Raw genomic sequence first — 9,596 nt, 5'->3', positions numbered from 1 at the left:
CAGATTCAATAAAAAAAAAAAAAACAGGAAACAACAGAGTGAAAACATATCCAACTCCAATACCCAGGTGGCAATACTGTATGATGTTGGATAACAAGCCAAAATTAACCCTAAATAAAGATCTGCTCTAAAATCACCAATCAATCAAAAATAATTCATTCATTTATGGACCATGCTTGGATTAAACCACTAGGGGGGGCCTGGGTAAGAACCATAGACTGTATATTAATGGGCAGAGCATGTGTGACGTCACCCATTGGTTTGTGTCTGCTATCCGCCGTTGGGTTTGCCGTTACGGGAGCAGCCATCCTGGTTGCGGATGTGATCATTTTAGACGAGAGGGTTGAGTGAGGGAGGTGCCCTTACACTCTACGTTATGTTACACACTTTGACTGGCAATCACATCATGGCCACGCCCTAAAACACCCCCTGCTTTATCACAGATTTTAAAATCAAGAAGACCATAATTCAGAAAATGAACATAATTTTGTGTTGCAGAAGACTTAAAACTAGCAATTGATATCATAAACTCATTATGAAAATGTTTACTAAGGTAATCAATCAAGTGAGAAGTGCATCACTTTCTCATGGACTTCTACAGAAACCGACCTCCTTTTGCAACCACGCGTGTCGCCCCCTGCTAAAATTCAGATAGAATGCAGGTTAAGGAGTCTCACCCTGCTGGAACTCAGATAGCAAGCAGGTTTAAGGAGTCTCCCCCTGCTGGAACTCAGATAGAAAGCAGGTTTAAGGAGTCTCCCCCTGCTGGAACTCAGATAGAATGCATCTTTAAAGGAGTCTCCCCCTGCTGGAATTCAGATAGAATGCAGGTTTAAGGCACTTCCGCATAGTAGCACTTCACTGAACCGGATGCATTGACCATTAATATTATAAGGTCTATGGGCAGAACTGAGATGAGTTCCCAGCTGTTCCTCCTCTCCTCCCAAACAATAGTAAACTATGCTTCACTCACTTTTCACATACTATTGTTAAGAAAAGTTGGTCCTCACAAAGATAGAAGCACAAAAGTTCCCCAACACACACGCAGACACACACACACACACACACATGCACACACACATGTACGCACACATGTACGCGCACACACACACACACACACACACACACACACACACACACACAGTCTCGTTCACACAGAGGGCTCAGGGCCAGAGACCGAGCAGAGCTCATCATCTGATAACTGTGCGATAGGCGTTCTCTCCACTATAATGAAGGGAGAGACACAGCGGTGGGACTCTCAGAGAGAAGAGTGTGTTGTCTCTGTCCTCGAGCTGCGAAACTACCAGCCACTCATCAGCTGGATACACTGAGAGAGACAGACCAGAGGAAGAGGGAAGCATTTGCCTAATTGGGGGAACAGAGATAGTGTGAGGCCAGGAGGGTCAACAGTGTGTGTGCGTGTGTGTGTGTGTGTGTGTGTGTGTTTGTGGCTGTGGAAGTCTGCATGTGTGTTCATGCACAAGTTTATTTTTATGGCTTTCCGTCTTCCTACAATACACACACATCTCCAACGCTGGACCTGCTCCCTCGACAGCGGATACAAAGCTTTCCTGTATGAATTCATCCTGTACACTGAACACGTACACAGTTATATATGTAGAACTGCAAAGATTCATTGATGAGTTGTCAACTATTTAATCAATCGCCAACTAATTTTCTTTGAAAATTGACTAAGCGGTTTGAGTTTCTGTTTCTTGAGATAAAACAAGACATTTGAGGACGTCATGTTGGGCTTAGGGAGACACTGATCGTCTTTTTTCTTTCTTTTTGTTTGTACCATTTTCTGATGTAGACCAAACAACTAATCGATTAATCGAGAAAATAACCGACAGATTAATCAACAATGAAAATAATCGTGAGTTGCAGCCCTAGAATATTTACAGTCTCCAGTCACCTTCACTGTGTGGATGGTCCTGCTGTCCATGCATTTAGTGTGACAGTGTGTGCAGCATTTATCTGGGTCACAATGTCCACATGCAGATATCAAAACGGCGATGCAATATTACTGCTTACAGTACCGGTGGCATACACTAATATTGAGAATTTCTTTAATCTTAGATTTATTTTTCATTATATTAAGCTGATGTTTAACTAGTTCAGAGAATGCAGGATGGCTGCGGTGCAAATGTTTGTGTGGGAGGGAAAACTGGCCGTGGATGAAGTTTTCATCACCACTGGCCATTGGTCAATCAGATGTCTGTTCTTCCATGTTTCCCATCTGATATGATTTCATAAACAATAATTCTGCCGGGCTAATGAAAAATGGATCAGAGGCTCACTGCAGCACTTCACAGCATCACAGCTCTCTTTGGTTTGGACTGTAGCAGGTCTGCATCCAACTTTGGCCCAGACTGAAATATCTTATATTATATCAATGGGAAGTTTGGGGCCTTTAGGGGATCAATCCTAATGACTCTGATCTCTGACTTTTCCTCTAGTGCCACTTGTACAGGAGGTCAGGATTTTCCACTTATCCAGTGCAATATCTCACCATCTACTAACTAGATAAATTGGCACACACCACACCATGGTTCCAGGATGATAAATCCTAATGACTTTAAAGAAGCCCTGACTCTGCAGCAACATACAAATAAAGAAAACCCCTTTCTTCGGTACAGGTCCTCACAAAAAAAAATCCCACTTTAATCATTTCAACTTTATAAAATGTTAGTGTTTTTCAATGAAAATGAGAATAATAAAACAAAAATGTTCATTCCCTCCTCTATTGTGAACCATATCGCAATCTTAATATCAGTAAAAAACAATCGCAGTTAGGTATTTTTCCTAATACCATGCATGCAGCCCTATTCTGCTCAGGGGATTTCAGAGTCTGACACTGAGTCAGTTTCCTTTGTTCCATGTGTCACAGCCCCAGCTGCTGCTGCAACTGCTATAGTTACACTGTTGGTAAGGAGGCTTAATCAGCAGACCATAATAGAAGATTATATAGACAAGGCTATAATAACTAACTTCCTGCAACACCAACATGCACCGTCCCTTTTAACCTCACACAGTATCTCTACCTGACATCGCAGCCCCCGGGGAGACGCACCTCACGGTTTGAGTTAGTTGTATAGAAGTGAAGTTTGTTAGTTTTGAAGATGGTGAGCATGGTATTATACCTGACATCAGCATGTTAGCACTGTCACAGTGAGCATGTTAGCTCCATGAAACTGGCATTTAGCTCAAATAATTCCAAAGGACTGTGGTTGATCTACACTGTCAATGTGTTGAACATGACTCACGTACATATGCTTATACATGAATTACTTATAGTCCATGAGGCAAAATCACTTTCCCATTAGGGATAAATTAAGTTGAACATGAAGACCACATTCATCATTATTGTATTATGTGTATTGTATTGGTCCTTCTCATAAACAATGTTTTAAATCATTTTAAGGGTATCATACCCTACTGACTAATGGGTTTAATGTGTTCAGTTTAATAATCGTACAAGAGATACTTTTTTTTATTAGTGACCTACCAAACATAGTATCCAGCAAACACTTACAGCTAATAATAAACGTAATAATTATTTGTCGCCCACTCAGGATTAAAGGTGTTAGAATGATGGTATGAGCTGAAAAAAATATCAACCTCCTCCTCACTCCTCAATTGTCTTGTTTCTCAAAGCAAAACCAAATGCAACCATGCACACAAAGCTAATATACAAATCTCATCTGAGCTTGTGTACAATATACAAAGGATTGAGATATACTCATAATCACACAAGCCATAATCATATTATAGTGTTAACATGAACCACTTGTAATTTTGTCATAATTGCATTACAATGATGTCTGCTGTAACAGACACACATGCTCATCACTGTAGAGAAACAGACCCATTCCTGCATGTTCCTGCAGTTTCTCTGATCCCATGTTCTTATGCAGCAGTGCTCATGTGCCAGTGTGATGTACAGGTTACTGATAGCAGCTGAGCCTTTAGCAAGAACAGAGCGCCTTGGTTAATTGGAGCTGCCTTCCATCTGATCCAGACACCATGGGAACTGCTGGAGAGACCGAATGACTGAAGATCTGTCAATCGACAGAGCTTGAGGCTCTAATTGAGCCCATGCTGCTGATAAAAAGCCAACTCCGTCCATCCAACAGGGTCGTCTTATCAGATGACGAAAACAATGGCACCTCAAATCAAATCCCGCTTTTAAAACGCAAAGAAGAAGGAGTCATGCCCTCAGCCATGGCTCGAACTTAACAGCAAAAGTCTGAAATCGTTCTGCTTTCGTTGATTAGAAGTGCGATGGGACAATCTTTATGCAAAAAAAAGAAGCAAAAGTTCACATTTTCTACAAAAAAATGAAAGACACACACACACACACACACACACACACACACACACACACACACACACACACACACACACACACACACACACACACACACACACACACACACACACACACACACACACACACACACACACACACACACACACACTTCCTCTGCATTGTGTGGATGACGGGAGGGAGGAAAAAGCTGGGCCCGCTGATAGCGCTGTGATGGAGCTTTCTTCCAGGATTAGCCTGTTTGTCTTGGTAGGCAGTGTTAAAGTGAAGTCTAGTAGTCGGGGTCAGACAGGAAGTAGCCCCCACAGGGACACCGGCAGCCTTTAACACACTCCCCACTGGCTGACTACTCCTACATTTCAATACTGGCTCAATGACCGCACTTACTGGTAGTTATATCATTAGCAAACATTAAAATGGATAAAAAGCTAATGCCATGAGAAACTGCAGATTACTGTCAACAAACAATTATTCATGATACTTGCTAATTTCTAATAAATGCAATAGACAGGTAAAGTTGCTCCAATTATGGTGGACCACCATGGGAACTAATTTAGGAAAAAAAGATGCACTGTACTGAACAGGGAGAGACAATCATTTTTTCAGTGTTCATTTTCTCATTAATTATACGTTATATTAACAACAACCCATCCACTTTTAATCACAATGTTCATTGTAATGACTCGATCTGTAGAAAAACCGGATGCCATGGACGCTGGGTATCGCTTAACCCACAGACGGAGCTAGCATGTTTGAAACGTGTGTTAACATGGACATGACGGTTATGAGGCATATGCCGTTTTAATCATATAGGGGGTATGATGTTTACATGGCACGCATAGAAATCAGGTTAAAACATATCTGAGACCTACTGTTATTGTACAAATGTTGTTTAAAACTCTACAGAGACAACAGTGCCTCCAAGAAATGACCACATGCAGAGCTTGCTGCTGATGAAAAGTAGCAAATTAGCACATTTTTCATACTATTCATCATTTCTAACCTAAAAATCCATTTAAAATCCATGCAGTAATAACAAAGCAAGATTCAACATATCATCCGCTATCAAAATCCAAACAGAGGGACACAGAACTGTCATCAGCACACAAACAACACAAGGAGACAGTAAAGGCATATGATTTGTCCAGGGAGTCAGGGACAGCTGTGGAGAGCTGTGGACATCAATCTGGACGATAGGGACAGATGACAGGTGACATGATCTGCTCAGGACACATTGGGAATTCAGCCCAGGGTTATGGTACCATACGCCCCTCCTCCTACTACTATTACAGTGGTGTATGTACACACAAACACACACACACACACACACACACACACACACACACACACACACACACCCCACCACAACACAACACACCACACACACACACACACAGTGTGTCCACTATCTTTTGGGGACCATCATTGACATAATGCATTCCCTAGCCCCTTCCCTAACCTAACCATCAAACCTAAATGCCTAACCCAACCCTCACCCTCACCCTAACCATAACCTAACTCTAACCCTAAAACCAAGTCTTATTCCTCAAACAGCCCTTTAAGTTGTGGGGACCAGCATTTTGTCCCCACAACGCTGTCAGGACCCCATAAGTATACTGTATCCCAGTTTTTGGTCCCCACAAATGTAGTTAAACCTTACACACACACACACAACACACACACCACACACACACACACACACACCAATACACATACACATACACATCAATACACACACATACACATACACACACACACACACACACACACACACACACACCACACACACACAGTAACTCTTTTATTGCTATGTCTTTACTCAGGTAAACTATTTCCTGGTGTAAAACATGTGATGGGCTGGTAATGTCTGTCAGTACTGTTTCACTGCTATTGACAACAACAGTAACATCAGCTGTTTCTTTGAAAAACACAGCCACACGTTAGTCATGCATCAGTGTACTACTACTATTGGACCACAACACACACACACCACACACACACACACACACACACACACACACACCCACACCACACACACACACACACACCACAACACACACACACCACACACACACACACACCACACACACACACCCACACACACCACCCCCACACACACACACACACACCACACACAGAATGTGTTGACATATAAACCCACCAAGCTTCAATCTGGGAATCAGGATATCATTTCTCCACTTTAATCAAACGGTGGCAAACATTATGGTTATGACGTGACTCTGTTGTGTCAAAGAAGATGGACGGGGATGTGTCTCCAGTGGCTGATGATATGTGTGTATGTGTGAGAGTGTGTGTGTGTGGATGCCATTAAAGAGATGTGGTCTCACGGCTGGAGGTTGACAGGTGCTTAAGTGAAACCAGGAGAGATGGGATTGTGTAAGGACAGCTACAGTATGTGAACACTGTGTATAAAAGCAACCGTGTGTACTTTGAGATGTTGGGTATTTGTACGCAGGCAGGCGTAAATTTCAGATGGGAGGGGGGGGGGGGGGGGGGGGGGGGGGGGTGATGCCTCCTCCCCCATATTTTGAAGAGGTGCATTTGTCCCCCTCAAAAATTATGAAAAAAAGAGGTAAAAAAATAACCAACAATGAAGTGAACAATACAGGAGAATAATAATAATTTCTTTACGTAAATTTTGTGCTAAAAAAGCATAAATTGTTGCATAAAAATTCACCACAATGCTCAAAATGGTATTTGGGAGGACCCCTAGACTCCCCGGTTCCAATGTGTCCACCCCAAAAGTTTGAAAAAAACATACGCCCTTAATTTCTAATATAATGTATCACATGTTGATGTTATATGTGTTTAGTTGTGAGGTTAAAAAGTATAGAGAGGCGCAGGAAGTCAAGGAGCCGCGGGGTAACAGCAGAGTACTTTAAGCGGAACACAGACTTGTTTTTTTTGAGGGGGGGGGGATGAAAGCAGTTTGTCTGGCACTAAAGGAGCGGACAAGGTCCATAATGACGACATTTGGTCCTCCCATGGTGCAATGCACACGCTGCTTTTGGTCCGCCTCCTCTCGCTCAGGACCAGCGAGCAGATGTTGATGTTGGGATGCTAAGCTCTAGTGTGTCTAATTAATCCACCTGTCTTATTAAGGAGTCCGGAATCAGGTGTGTCAATGTACAGTAGAGTCACACTTTCCTCATCCTAGTCGGGTTATAACACATTTGATAGCTCATTTAGTTTCTGACAGCTTGCTCTTAATAAGATTTATAGCTTTGGTCTTCTTCCAAGTGCTTTATTAGGTGTTACACATCTTTCAAGATGGAAGTCTTTGGTGTTGAAAATGGGTTTCTCCATAATTAAGAGCCTGGTCTTGCGTACCCTTGACGAAGGCAAGGAAGGCGAGAGGAGGGGGATGCTTGGAATCAAAGAAAAGAGCGGGGTGAGAGGGAGAAGCATTCATCTTGTTTGGACACAAAGACTGATAACGTACATAGGATTGGCAGGGAGGGGTTATCTGCTGTGTAGTAATGCTAATTGAAGAACAACAGAACATGCTAATTTGTGAGGGAAGAAGTGAGGCTAATTTTTCTCCCCTCGGTTGGAACGTGACCGTATGTTGCTGTGACTGAAGACACACATGGCAGTGTCTGGATTACATCATCACTGGTGGACTGCACATGGAGACAATGACGATGAGCCCCAAAACAACAGACAGGTTGTAAAATGACCATGACACAGAGCGTCAGACAGGCCAGATTACAGTTTTCTCATAAAGTGTAGTGGCTTTCCCACACACCGTGTCACAACACTTTAGTGACGCTCTTTAGTTATTTTTGTTACACACACAAACTTCCATGCATGCACACATGCACACACGCACATGCACACACACACACGCACACGCACACACACACACACACACACACACACACACACACACACTAACTGTAATCCTTACACAAGGATCAAGCCTAGTAAAGAGGATTACCAGTGAATTCTGGAGGGCAAATACAGTATGCTGTTGTTTGAAATCTTACAACAATTAGGTCTGGTCATTAATTAATGGAGAAGTAACTGTCCTATGAGGTGTTATGGTGCAGCTCAGTAATTTTGGAAAGTTTTGCAGAAAGTGAAACATGATCAGTGTCTTTCAAAACTGGTCTACATGGAAGAAGCCATAAAACTATGTAGACTAGCTACTTTTATGGTTGCAGCACAAATATCCAGGAAGAAATGATCAAAACAACAAAATGAGCAACAAATGAGTCGCGCAGGCAAAACGGACTGCTTCTGAGATGCTCCTGGTGTTGTATGATGTATTGGCGGATGACAGAACAAAACCACTGCACGACCAGAACGCGGCACGTCTGTGCATGCTGGAATTCCAGGGTAATGGAAACATTTGCTCTGCTAAATCCTATTTATCGGTACAGTGTGCAGCTATATTGTCTGATAATGCCTCTGTACTGTTTTCAGTTTATTTTTGTGCCAGTACAAACATTACGATCAATAATAGCATAAATTTAATTTTGTTTTTATTTTTTTTATGTTAGTGTTAATTTCATAGTGTTTGACAAACACTTTATTTCTTTTAACTGTGGACGTTAAAATGTTTTAACATTGATATGTTATTCAGCATTCAACTAAATAAATAGTTGAAGTTGTGTCAGACATGTTTATATTGTGTTAATGCCACTTGAAAGGTTTAAGGCGATCAGTTTCCTCAAATTAATTGAGAAGCCACAACCGAGTTTAAAGTTGTCACAACCAATACATAATAATTTGCTTTAGTGGAAATAAAGTGAGTAAATGAAACGTGGTGAAAAGGGGTAACATTTGTGTAAAGAAGATGGATTTATAAGTAAGTTTTACTTAAATTAGATACATTCTATTAACACATTGAAAATGAAAAATACTTATTTAGTAGTAGTATAGTTATATTAATTGAATGGAATTAGTAGTATTAATTTACTCAAGTTATCTTAACAATAAGTAATTGAGTTACTGGGACACAAATCAACTATTTTGTTGTGATTAAATTGTTTGAGTTTATAAACTCAAATGATTTAAGGCAATCGGTTTCTTTCCTCAAACGGTTTGAGTTGAATTAACTCATCAGGTTTTACAGCTGTTTCTTTTTTATCCAGCACATGTAAACGTTCTCTGGATGTGGTGCTACAATCTGTCGTTCTTAGCTGTGACATGAGACATTTGACCCTTACCCTTCTCAGGTTTATATCTTTTAACCCTTGTATGGCATTTGGGTCAAATTGACCCATTTCAAATTTTTACA

At 41.4% G+C, this 9,596-nt stretch overlaps 1 protein-coding gene and 1 long non-coding RNA gene across 2 annotated transcripts in view; both read right to left on the bottom strand.

Moving 5' to 3' along the window:
- esama (endothelial cell adhesion molecule a) overlaps positions 1-9,596 on the bottom strand; it is a 75,224-nt gene that overhangs the window by 20,760 nt on the left and 44,868 nt on the right. The window lies entirely within an intron of this gene.
- Positions 7,215-9,596, bottom strand: part of LOC116701005 (uncharacterized) — a 21,679-nt gene continuing 19,297 nt past the window's right edge. Inside the window, exon 3 of the long non-coding RNA XR_004334787.1 lies at positions 7,215-7,227. This is a non-coding gene — a long non-coding RNA (uncharacterized LOC116701005). The remainder of the gene's footprint in view (positions 7,228-9,596) is intronic.

This window comes from Etheostoma spectabile, chromosome 13 (assembly GCF_008692095.1).
Source record: "Etheostoma spectabile isolate EspeVRDwgs_2016 chromosome 13, UIUC_Espe_1.0, whole genome shotgun sequence".
NCBI classification, from domain to species: Eukaryota; Metazoa; Chordata; class Actinopteri; order Perciformes; family Percidae; genus Etheostoma; species Etheostoma spectabile.
This window is presented reverse-complemented; position numbering and strand designations above follow the sequence as displayed.